The sequence below is a fragment of the Eutrigla gurnardus genome (assembly GCF_963514095.1).
Source record: "Eutrigla gurnardus genome assembly, chromosome: 4".
Classification (NCBI taxonomy): Eukaryota; Metazoa; Chordata; class Actinopteri; order Perciformes; family Triglidae; genus Eutrigla; species Eutrigla gurnardus.
The window spans coordinates 3,848,207-3,861,436 of NC_139918.1; the positions used below are offsets into that span (position 1 = coordinate 3,848,207).

Here is a 13,230-nt window from a genome sequence, read left to right on the forward strand (position 1 = left end):
AGCGACACCATCTCAATGCCCTCAAGCACGAGCAGAGCCTCAAAAGCTCATCTAGCCATAACTAGTATCCCTCGTTTTTTTTAGAACTTGTCATTTACATCACGGGCATGAAGACCACAAGTGACGACACAGATACAGTTATATTCAAGCTTGCCGATCTAGTCTCTCTCTACGAGCAACGACTGCAGCAACTTGGTGTTGAATCACCAAATGTGAATTCAACCAGACTGAAGGAGCAGCTGCTTTCTAGCATACGTGAGCTAGAAGAACACAAGGCAGGACGTGATGTACTGCTTGCATTCAAGAAGGACATCAGCTCTGTTCTTTCTGATGTAAGCAAACACAGTAAAGCTGAAGCCATTCAATTAGCTAAGGCTGCCAGCATCATACGTAGAGAGATGCTTGAATCAAATCAAATCAAACTTTATTTATATGGCACTTTTCATACTTTAAAGTAGCACAAAGTGCCTCACAGAAAATAAAAGTGAACAAAACAAAAACGAAAAAAGATATGAACAACAAAGAACACCATGAAACCCAAGCCTCCCACCCCCACAAATATACACACAGAGATACACAGAGACATACACACTCACGCACACACATAGCCATATGCACAGACATACACACCCACACACACAAACATACACATACCCACACACATACACTAGCTGTTGCTGAGGAGACATGGCTGGGCACCGAGATCTGAGGTGAGGAAGAAGCTACCTTTGGGGGCCGTGCGCCACAGGGACCACCCCAGCACAGGCAGACAGGAGGCTCCACACCACGGTGTAGAGCTCTCCAGCCACCCGGGCCAGGGCTGTCAACGGGACAGCACCCCCAACGGTGAACCAGAAACAACTCCCCGGTGTGGTAGGCCCCCAGGAGGAAACACTGGAAAACCGAGTGGCTAAAACAGCAAAATAATATTGTAACGGAGATCCTTTCTGTCTCCGTTACGTATGAGTAACGGCTTCCGTATTGGCGAAGCATATGTGTACCGTATATTTTACCTCATAAAACATTAACATATTGGAACAAGGAATCGTATGGTTAATATAAAAATGACACGAGCTACTAATATATTTTAAAACCTTTTATTGGAGGGCTGTGTTGTGCTCATTGTTTTCCGCAGGCGATCTGGCGATGTTGTTCCGGATGCCGGGTGGTTGAATTGGCTGCGCCACCTTTTATAAAACAGGTTATAAAACAGAATGTGAATAGTGGCGCCCGAGCGGCTAGGCCATCACTTAGATGTCGCTTAGTAGACACTTAGCATATTGCATTGTATTAATCATCATTAAGGTTTTGAAGAGTAACAACAATACGTCACATGCTAAACACTTACCCGTGTTCTCCTGTCTGCAACTCCCAGGGTGCGCGACTGAAAGAGTCCCCGGGGAAACAAGCGTCTCTTTGTCGTTCCGGGAGGGGTCCATCGGATGGGATTGTGTGGGGGGTGTATTGTCATGTCGGGTTTAAAGGGGTAGTGTTGTTAGAGTAGTTTGATGAGGGGCTAACTATCCAGGGGGTAATAATTGTAATTTAAGTATCAAGTATGTATATTTGAAGATTGTTGTATTTGTAGGTGTGGGGTAATATGGGTTCCGTTCAAGCACCCCTATGGTTGGTAGCACCCACAGGTGGGGACTATAAAAGGCTGCGCTAAGTGCTACTATGGTTGGCTGTTGGCTGTAGTGGTGGTAGTGCTGGGCACGGTAGCTGGTCCTGAATATGCTGTAATGTACACACTGAACTAACCCTGTCTACAAATAAATGCCCACGAGTTGGGTTAATTGTACACTGTGCTTCCGCCTCCTCACTTTTGGTCTGGGCCGCTCACAAGGTCAGTCTAACAAATATAAAAGGTAGAAGCTAAAAACTGAGGGAATAAAAACAATAAAAACAGTCAAATGTATCAAAATGTATAAAATAAAATAAAATTGACCCAATAAATAAAACAATAAAAATAAATAAAATTTACAAAACAGTAAAACAGGATAAGCTAAAAATAAATAATATAAAATAGAATAATAATAAAAAATGTAAGAAGCATAAAAGAAATTAAAAAACATGTTAGTTATAAGCCTGATTAAAAAGGTCGGTCTTGAGCCTCTTTTTAAAAACATCAACATTCTCTGCGGCCCTGAGGTTCTCCGGCAGGCTGTTCCACAATCGGGGGCCATAGTAACTGAATGCCGCCTCCCCGTGTGTTTCGGTTCTGACTTGTGGTATGGTTAAAAGGCCAGCACCGGAGGACCTCAGGGTCCGCGAGGGTTGATAGGGTAAAATCTGTGCAGATAATAAGAAGGCCCGAGACCGTTAAGACATTTCAAAACTAGTAAAAGAACCTTAAAATCGATCCTGAAACGCACAGGGAGCCAATGCAGCGATTTTAAAACTGGTGTAATGTGCTCCCGCCCTCTGGTCCTCGTCAGCACGCGTGCGGCTGAGTTCTGTAATAATTGTAAATTGTACATGTTCTTTTTGGGAAGACCAGAGAGCAGGGCATTACAATAATCTAAACGACAAGAGATAAAAGCATGCATCAGCACCTCCGTGCTGGCCTGAGAGAGAAACGGGTGGACTCTGGCTATATTCTTAGGATGGTAAAAACCTATCTTTGTTATGTTTTTGATGAATAAAAGTGAGCTCAGAGTCAAAAAGCACGCCCAGATTTTTTACAGATTTTGAGGGTTTAAAATCCTGTAACTTTGGTAAAAGTTTCTCTCTCTGGCCTTCAATGACTAAAACCTCTGTTTTGTCCTGGTTGAGCTGCAGGAAGTTTGCTGCCATCCATGACTTGATGTCAACAATGCAGTTAAAAAGGGCATCAATTGGCCATGTGTCATCAGGAGACACGGCCATGTACAGTTGCGTATCGTCAGCATAACTATGAAAGCTGATGCCGTGCCTCCTGATGACGTCCCCAAGGGGAAGCATGTAAAGGTTAAAAAGAGTTGGACCTAAAATTGACCCTTGGGGAACCCCACACTTTATCTTATGGGTTTCTGAGGAACATGTATCCATACTTACAAAGAAACTTCGATCAGTAAGGTAGGACGTGAACCAGTTAAAAACAGTACCAGAGAGGCCGACCAGGTTCCTCAGTCTATTTAATAAAATGTGATGGTCTACTGTATCGAAGGCGGCGGTTAGATCCAGTAGTACCAAGACTGTGAGTTTATGATTATCTAAATTACACCTGATGTCATTTAAAATCTTTAAAAGTGCTGTCTCTGTACTGTGGTTCCTCCTAAAACCAGACTGATGAGTCTCTAAAATATGGTTTGAGTTTAAAAAATAATTTACTTGATTAAAAACAAGTTTTTCTAAAATTTTACTTAAAAATGGTAAGTTGGATACAGGCCGGTAGTTATTTAAAACATTGGGGTCTAAATCACTCTTCTTCAGAAGGGGCTTCACCACCGCCGTTTTAAAGGAGGTGGGGAAGACACCCGTCTGAAGAGAGCAATTCACCTGATACAACAGCTGTTGCTCAAAGAATCCATAGAGTGTTTTAAAAAACGGTGTTGGAATTGGATCTGAAAGGCAGGTTGTGGACTTTACCTGGGAGAAAACTCGACCAAGTGTCCTCGCATCAACCAGGGCAAAACTCTGCAGTGTTTCCTCAGGTAAAAGCTGTTAAAAGCTGTTGGGATAAAAGACTGGATCTGATGTCATTGATTTTTCTTCTGAAGTGGTCTGCAAAGTCCTCGCGAAGGGCGTTATCTGGTGTCTTGGAGGATTTTTTAAAATTAGTGTTTGTTAAAAGATCGATTGTGGAGAATAAGAATTTGGGGTTATTTTTATGGTCATTGATCAATTTTTGGAAGTGGGAGATTCTTGCTTGTTTGACTGTGTTATTGTAAATTTTGAGGTGTTGACGTAAAATTTCATAATGGACTGTTAACCTTGATCTCCTCCATCTCCTTTCAGCACTCCTGCATTCCCTTTTGAGTTGTTTAATTTCGTTAGTTCTCCACGGGGGTGTACGTCTTGTTTTAATTGTTTTTATAAAAAGTGGAGCCACTGAGTCCAGTGTTGACTTTATCTTATTGTTAAAATTGTCAGTGATAAAATCGCTGGGTGCTGGTAAAATTTCGGCAGGAGTGCTTTGTAAGATCTGGATAAAATTTACAGCCACTTCAGAAGTTAGGTAGCGTTTCCTCACTGTTCTCACCGGGGCCTCCCGCTGATTAAAACTGGTGATTGTAAAAAACACACAAAAGTGGTCAGATACAGCCAGGTCCACAACAGAGGGCGCACCAATGGACAGGCCATAAGATATAACCAGGTCCAAGGTGCGCCCTCTGCTGTGGGTCGGCTGCGTCACATGTTGCTTAAAATCAAGGCAGTGTAAAAGGTTTAAAAATTCTCTGGACAACAAGTCTGAGGAGATGTCTACGTGTAGATTAAAATGACCGGTTATTAAAATTCTGTTAAAAGTGGTATGAATAATTGATAAAAGTTCTGAAAATTCCCTAATGAATGAAGTGGAATACTGGGGTGGTCTGCTAAAAACGAAGGCATGGTACTCGAATGAGGATTAACTGTTAAAAAATACTTCTACAATAAATTGAAGCAGTACCGCCCCCTCTTCTGCACCCCCTAGTTGAAAATAAAAAGTTAAAATTTGGTGGTGAAGCCTCAGTGAGAACAACAGGTGCATCAGTGCCAAGCCAGGTCTCTGTAAGGAGAATGCTATCCAGGTTATTATCTAAAATTATATCATTAATGATAAAAGATTTGTTTAAAAGAGAGCGCACATTCAGCACAGCCAACTTAACGTCTGTGCTGAACGTGCGCTCATCACGTTTTACAAGTGGAATGTTAAAAACACAGTTTGATCTAAAAACAGTCCTGGGTTTCAATTGTCTGTGTGAGATTATGGTTGGGATTGTGTGAATACTGTCCTGTGCCACTGGGGTCACTGAGGGAGGGGCGTGTATGGGCGACGAAGAAGACTTGTCGGGGACCGGGGGGGCATGGCAGGTCAACAGTCACGCACGTGTGTGAGATTGGACAGCATGGAGGATATTGTCTGTTAAAATGCTGCTACCTAGCCAGCTCGGATGAACCCCGTCAGCTCTAAAAAGGGAGGAACGATTCCAGAACGGATTAAAATTGTTGATAAAACCTAAATTGTGGGCAGTGCAGGAGGACTGAAGCCAGGTACTGAGGCTGAGGATTCTGCTAAAACGTTCTACTCCGCGGGCCAGAGTTGGAATGGGACCGGAAATGAAGACGGACTTTCCACAGTTTGTTAAAAACCTAAAAAGATCTTTAAAATCATTTTTGGTTAGCTCGGACTGCTTTCTACCTGCATCATTCGATCCAACATGCACTATGACACGTTAGATGGAGGGCCCGAGAGAGTTCAGCAGTGCTGGGAGTTTGTCCAGTATGCCGGGGACAGTGGCTGCGGGAAAACAATGGGTTCCTTTTGCATTGAAGAAGCGGATGTTTTTTATGATTGAGTCTCCAATTATTAATGTGGTTGGGGAAAAAAGGGAGCGGGGGGGTGACGGTTTCTGGCTCACCTGGCAGCCAGTGGCATCAGTGGTCGGAGTATGATGATTCCCTGCCGGGTCCGGGCGAGGAAACCGACCGGAGCGGCGGAGCACAGCCTCTTTAAAAATATCTTGCGCCAGGCCGAGGAGGTCCGGTTCAAAGGCAGCTGAGGTGGCTCCCCTGTGTGTTCCCCAGCCACCCGGGCCTCATCATCGCAGCTCCCCACCGGCGAGGCCACGGGGTCCGCAGGTAGTCCAGGTGTGCCCCGGTCCAGGGGAGGAGGAGGCACGGAGAGAACCGCGGGTTCGGCAGGCATTCCGGCTGGGTCTCGGACCAGGGGAGGAGGCACCGGGCCGTCAGCTGGGTGTACTGGGTCGTCATCGGCCAGAGCAGTGTAGCGGTTGGAGAGGTTAACGGGAGGCGGAGAGACAGAACCGGCCGAGCCTCTCTTACGTCCCCGGACTGCTACCTCAGCCCAGGTTGACCCATGATTTGGGGTTGAGCAGGAAGGCCGGCAACCGGTGGATGGATCCCACACTACTGTATCCTGCAGGGTTGTGCTTGGTAGTTTTTTGGAATGGTCGGCTGCTAAAAAACTGGTCAGTACAGGAAGACGGGAGGAGAAACTAGTCAGCAGTGCGTCCTTCTTCTGCAGTTCGTCAGAGAGCCGACGGATGTCCTCCTTAAGGTCTGATATCTTTTTATATGCCTTTTTTAAAAGCTCACTGTAGGAGACATACAGGTTGAGGATGAGGAGCACGGTGTGCTTGAGAGTGTGTGTGTTGCAGAGGTGGTGGTTCACGTTGTGGGTGTGTGCACGTGCAGAAGTGGGTGTGTTTAAAGGTGCGCACTCACCTGTGACACAGATGATGAGAGAGGCAGGGTTGGGTAGTAGGCGTAATTTTTGTTGACCGCTACTCATTCATTCATCACCTTTTTATCTGTTCAATCCGCTGCTTTTCATTATTCCATTCATCCATCTCAGCTACGCTGTAATAGCTCTGTGCTGTTTGTCACTAATAAATGCACCAAAAGCATCTTTGGATCTCAGCGTATCTGTCCTCATAGCCTCTTAGCGTGTCACAAATCTGCGAACCTGAGGACCCAACCTCTTACTCTCAGTGGCTAATAATGTTTGGTAAGGAAGCCGCAACACTCACTGTCTTCACAGGGCATGGCAGGCATAGTTGCCAGGGCCTCGGCTTCCACAGCAGCAGACGGAGAGAGCGGTTCCTGGTAGAGATCGTGCCGTCCGGTCATTAAAATATGCAAGCCTGATAAAAAAGCGTGGTATAAAATACGAGCTAATAAAATTTTATAAAAAAGTAACAAGGATAAAAGAAACTATAAGGGGAGCAGTTTACCCTGGCGTCCAAACAAAACAAAACGGCGCACAGGCGCAGGAAATGTGCGTCACCTGTCAGCTGTCACCTGTCACCAGAAGACCATTGATGCTCGTTGCCATTTAGTCCTTGTGGGTTCAGGTCTGTGCCACGGTCAAGTCCTATGATTAGGGATTTGTTGAAGAATCCATTCCACCAACGCTTCTTCAGTTCATCTGCAATATTGAACATGGTGTAGATATCGAGTCACATTTGAATCATGGGGTATTCAAATCGGACATTGCAATTGCACAGTTATTGCAATACAATTGCTAATCTAAGTGCAAAGATGGTGCAGCAACCCACAGACACTCAAAAGTCCGCGAAACTCCATTTGCTGTATACATCGGGATGGTGGTGTAGAAGACACGAAAGCGACAACTTATTGATATGCTTCATGAGAATGGAATTAGTATCTCCTATGACAGGGTGTTGGAAGTTTCAGCACTACTAGGAGAATCTGTGGTGAACCAATATGTGGTAGATGGGGTTGTCTGCCCACCGATTCTGCGAAAGGGACTCTTCACCACATCCGCTATGGACAACATTGACCATAATCCCACAGCAACAACAGCAAATACCTCCTTTCATGGTACAAGTATTTCCATGTTCCAACATCCAACCCTTAACAATGGCGGCGAGATAAGGCAACCACTCCACCTTTCAGATAACAGACCAAACAAGGTTCCTGAGATTCCTGAATCCTTCTCTAACATCCAACCAGCTTTCTTCAATAAGAAAAAACCAGAGCCCTGTCCTGTAGCCAACCTACCATTGCCAGACCTCATTTAATTCAGCAGAAACTTTGCACCTGAGTATGAATAGCTGGAGAAGGTTAGCCTAACCCAAGAAGTCAATGCTTCTTCCACTATAACATGGTCAGCCTGCCATGCATCCCAAAGGAGGAGCCAGGGTTTTAATGTTAGCATTACATCACTGCTTCCCCTCTTCCGAGAGCAGGCCCACTCTGTCGCAACAATAAAGCATGTTATGGACAAAGTGAGGGATACAGTAGCATTCCTGAATCCAGGACAAACGCCAGTCATAGCTGTTGACCAGCCACTATATGCTCTTGGAAAGCAGATCCAATGGCACTGGCCAGAGCAATATGGAGAAGACAATTATGTGGTCATATTTGGAGGTCTACATATTGAAATGACAGCATTTAAATCTATCGGAACGCTCCTCAAAGACAGTGGGTGGACTAGTGCCCTCGTTGAGGCTGGGGTAGCCTCACCTGGTACAGCACATTTGTTTCTTTCAGCATCAAGCGTAACTAGAACACGGTACGCACATTAGATAACAGTATGCAGTCTGTACGAGCTCATGAAAGATGCCTACAATGCGCACAGGGAAGAGACACCTGACAACACTAACACCACTTTTGAAGTGTGGTGCACGGAGCAGAAGAGTCCACAGTTCAAGTTCTGGTTTCTCATTTATAGGATGGAGCTGACCATTCTCATTTTGATCCGATCATTTCGAGAAGGTAACTTCAGACTGTACCGTGAGTCACTGTTTGAACTTGTCCCATACTTTTTTGCAAACAACAATGTGAATTATGCTCGATGGCTTCCAATATACCTTCGAGACACGATGTGCATTGAGGAGCAACATCCAGAAGTGGCTGCAGAGTTCCAGAAGAGGAACTTTGTAGTACATAAGTCAGACAGGGCTTTCTCTGCAGTGGCAATTGATCAGGCTCATGAATGGCTCAATGCTGTGATCAAAGGTGATGGGGGAGCCGTCTAGTTGCAAACTATGAAGCTGCGTCAGGAGCTAAAGATGTGAAGAAAGGTAATCATCACCATGAACAAACAGAGGCTGCTCAAAAACGATTTTTTGAGAAAGTTAAACGACTCACATCAGTGATGCGGGAAATGGGTAACCCTTTCATGGAAGAATCAGATGATCTGCTTGTGTTGGACACGAAGGACATTGTTGATGCCAGTTCAGCAGTACATCACCAACAAGGCAAAGAACAGTTCAAATCTTTCATGAAAGATCTACAGAGCCTCGACAGTCCATGCTCTTTCTACAAGCCTATCAAGAAGAATATGGTAACTTTCTTCAAGCACAAGCCAGCTGTCAGTGGAACAAACTGCAAGATGAAGGAACTTAAAGGAGTCATAACCTGGTTTTATACGTATCCAGCCCCCCTTGGATCGCTTTGGATCAATTCGTAAAACTTATTAGAAAAAAAAAAAATTTTTTAATCAAACATTGAGCTTGTTCTGACCCTTTTTCGTACCGCGATTTTATCACGCGAGATTACGCGCGAGGTTTTGACTGGTCCGGATGTGCATTGTATAATATGTAATGAGGCGCGCGTTGATTCGCCGCAGGAAGGACAGAGCCGGGGGGGCTTGCCTGCATGCAGACTCCAAAACATAATGGTGGCGCTTCGGCGATTTCAGGTAGCGGACGGGGCGGGGTTGGGTGGTGAAAGAGGGGTGGGCTTATGCAAGTAGCCGCCACGGTGACGTCACCGAAGGCGCAGAATCAAAATCTCGTGCTTTAGGAATGCACACCCTTGTGTGCTATTCCTGTTCGGAAAAAGAGCAGAAGCGAAAAAACGGTGCCACTTTCAAACTCCAGCCTTTCAGGCAAGTTTCAACTGAGGTCAAACACAGATATGCATGTTTTAACAAGAGAAATTGCGATTTCCTGGTGATGACTCCTTTAAGGATGACTACCAACTTTTCTCCCGACTATTCATCTCTTGCCAGAACAGGCAGTGTGACTTACAAGAGTTCTTCATGCATGAGAACCAATCAGCTCCCGCCTTTCTCAGGCCAAATAACACCAAAATAACACCAAATAACACTTGGCTGATATACTACAAGCGAAAGTGACATTGCCCAAAAAAAAGCCAGAATCAGATGTTATTATAGTGGATGGATCAGCTATGGATCAGCTATGGTGAATACACTGTTCAAGCAAGACGTTTGATGAATATGCAATAAATGACATACTTCCAAGAATAGAGACATACAGCCATACATACAGGCGGACACACATCGTGTTCTATGTTTACTGGAAGTCCAGTCTGAAGTCTGAGGCAAGGTGAAAACGGGGAAAAGCAATCAGGAGAGTAATAGGCACAGGCAAAACTCCGTCAAACTGGCAAAGCTTCCTACGGGATGAAAACAACAAGAAGGAATTGTTCCATTTCCTGGCTGATAAAGTTACGGAAATTAAAACAGCCAATATAGTCACTGTGACGAAGGGGAAGATGCTGTAAGCAACCAAGCTGCTAACTTGGATGCAGTAGCCCCGTGTAGTCATGAAGAGGCAGACACACGTATCTTCCTTCATGCCCAGCATGCAGTGAAACAAGGACACAAATCCCTGATGATCGATGCCAATGACACAGATATTGTAATCATAGCCACTTCTGTTATGCCCTCTTTAATGCAACTTGGCCTTGAGAAAATGTGGGTGACTTTTGGCAAAGGAGAGAAGACAAGATGGATCCCAATACATGAGGTGATTTCAGCCATAGGACCAGAGAAAACACGTGGTATCCTCTTCTTCCATGCCTTCAGTGGTTGTGACATTGTGTCATCCTTCCATGGCAAATCAAAGAAGTCTGCCTGGAAAAGATGGGCCGTGTGTGATGAGGTCTCAAAAACATTTGCAAGACTCAGCAAATGTCCCTCTGCAGTGGAAGATAGTGACTTGCAAGCTTTAGAGAGATTTGTTGTGCTAATGTATGACAGGTCCAGCGATGTCACAACTGTGAACAAGGCCAGGCTTGATCTCTTAGCCAGAAAGCAAAGACAATATGACTTTATCCCACCAACTCAAGCAGCACTCAAAGAGCATGCCAAACGTGCTCCTTATGAAGCTGGATACGTGTGGGGACAGGCATTGAAGCAACATCTACAAATGCCAAGCCATCCAACTGGGGATGGGTGGAACAGGACGAGGAGTGGAAAGTCTTCTGGACTCCACTTCTACCTATAGCGGAGAGTTGTTGGGAGTTGACCAAATGTGGTTGCACCAAGGCATGTACTGGAAGGTGTAAGTGCTTCAGATATGGATTCAGTTGCACATGCCTATGTAGTTGTCCCTGCTAGAACCTATTTGCATGTTTCTTTTCTTACTTTGTAACATTGCTTCCACTGCCTATGTCTAACAGTGAAGCACATTTTCAGTTTAGTTCCTTAGTATTGTTTGAGATACTTTCTGTTTGTCATGGTTCTGTGGCTGTGTCAGCCAGAGCTGCTGTTGCCTCTGGATCTGTCCTTATTGTCATTCAGCCATTGCTCAATTATTATTTTGGGGCACTGTTCGTTCAGCACCACAACTGTGCTAATTTATTGATCTTATTTTTTGTTTCCCCATCCCTTAGTATGTAAAAAAAAACTCCCTTGTGACTGTTACCTTGTTGTGGTAAGGGAGCTTGTGTACCTCAGTGAACCCTGAAAGAGCTATGCCGGTAGGAGGCAACTCCTGACAGGTTTTACCAAACTGGACAGGTCGTGGGTGAGGAGTCAGACAAAACACAGTCAAACAACCTCTCTTCATAGAGCCTTTTGAGGAACCCAATACATTTATATGAGAAAATTTAGGCTCTAACAGTAGAGCGGCCGGGGTTTGAAGGATGGAAGGAGGCGGTGCTACCAGTTCTGCTGCTGCCACAGCAGGCGCGCCGGAAGCAACGGTGCCACTTTTCACAGGAATCCGGCCCGTGAAGGAATATTTATTGGCCCTTTCAGTGGAGAAAACATTAAAAAATGCTGGCCGTATAGTGGCCGATATAAGCTGCCCTCTCATCTCCGCGCAGCAGTGTAGACTTGCTCCACAAGACGTGAGGCCACAACAATCCCCACCATGTGCCCCCGCTACGTTCTTCTTCGTGTACTTTATGCGCTTGATGTTGTTCTGATGCCTGTTCCGCCTCATTCAACCACCACAATGTCGCTTTCTACTTTGAAAATTTGACACTGTATTTTGATAAGCTGTTGCACTCTTCAGACTCGATGGCGGCCTTCCCAAGATAAACTACTGTGTTGAGTCTGTATGGTAATTATTGTTTGGTACACCTGGCCCTGTACTCGTTCCTAGTAATTCTGATCCTGCTGCTCCTAGTGAATATTTATAATTATTCTTTAGCCTTATATCCCCTTCCTCTATTTGTTAGCCCTTTTGTGCAAAGGAGGGCTACACAAAACTTTCAAGATGGTTGTCTTCCAGCTTATTATATTTCTATGACTTGTCTTGACTCTAACAAAAATGACTTGGGACTTGCTTGAGACTTGAAAGTTAAGACTTGAGACTTGCATGTGGGTCATTCCGTGTCATTTCATCAAATTTCTGAAAATCTTCCCACCTGACCATCTCAGAATGTCCTGAAAAAATTCAAGTACAAAGACACACTTGTTACTAGGACCAATCCAAAATATTAGGTCTCTACTGTCAATAGTTTTGTCATGAAACATCATTGAATGAAGGGTAGTTTAGACGGTTTTTGGCATCATGCTCTGAAAAGCCATTTTTAAACAGCAATATCTGGAAAACTATCTCACCTGTGGCCTTCAAAATTTCTACAGTGTATATCTGTTACTAATAGCCTCCAGACATGAAATATCAGGGGTGTAGCTCAATGATAACCTAGTATGGTAGGTACTTAAAATTAGGCTTTTTGAAGTAAAGTAGTACATTTGAAGAGTGGCTGAGCTCCCATTTTTGCAGATAAAAGACTTCTATCACTTCTGCCTCTATCTCTGGTGTTAGCTTAAACATTCTACAAAATATGGTCTCTCTTAGATTATTAGTTTCACAGATATTAAGGCTAAAAAATGGAAGTAAACACATCTTTGCCCAACTTCAGAGTCATATTCCATAAAACTGACAACACGTATCAGGTCCAAACTTACTTTTTTTGAAAGATCATATTCTTGTTAAAATCATATTAAAAAATCAGGAGGGTGTTTTGCCTCAATTTGTCGCAGTGATTTTTTAAAATCCTGACATTGGTGGGGTTTTGTGGCCGTTTTTGGTACTGCATGTCTTATTATCCTACCAGTAAACATCACAGGAGGGCAATCCAAATGTGTTTTTTACCATTTACCAAAGACTTACATGTGACTAAATGCTACTGATAAATTTAGCCTTACGAAAACATTAAAATGTAGCACAGTTGTAGTTACAGAGGCAATAAGTCCTTGAATGTGAGTTAAACATGCTGAAAGCAGCTTTTAATGTCTTATGAACAAATATAGCATAATATTGAAGACTGTACATTTTGTCATACTTTAAGTATATAAATTACACAACTAAACCAAATAATAATCTTAATTTGAGCATAAAGATTTTGAATTACAGT

General features: G+C 44.1%; 1 long non-coding RNA gene across 1 annotated transcript in view; it reads left to right on the forward strand.

Moving 5' to 3' along the window:
* The window catches only part of LOC311012815, a 347,190-nt gene extending 337,715 nt beyond the window's left edge, over positions 1 to 9,475 (forward strand). The window contains exons 2-3 of the long non-coding RNA XR_014597080.1: positions 9,011 to 9,292; positions 9,346 to 9,475. This is a non-coding gene — a long non-coding RNA (uncharacterized lncRNA). The remainder of the gene's footprint in view (positions 1 to 9,010; positions 9,293 to 9,345) is intronic.
* Positions 9,476 to 13,230: the final 3,755 nt, after the last annotated feature.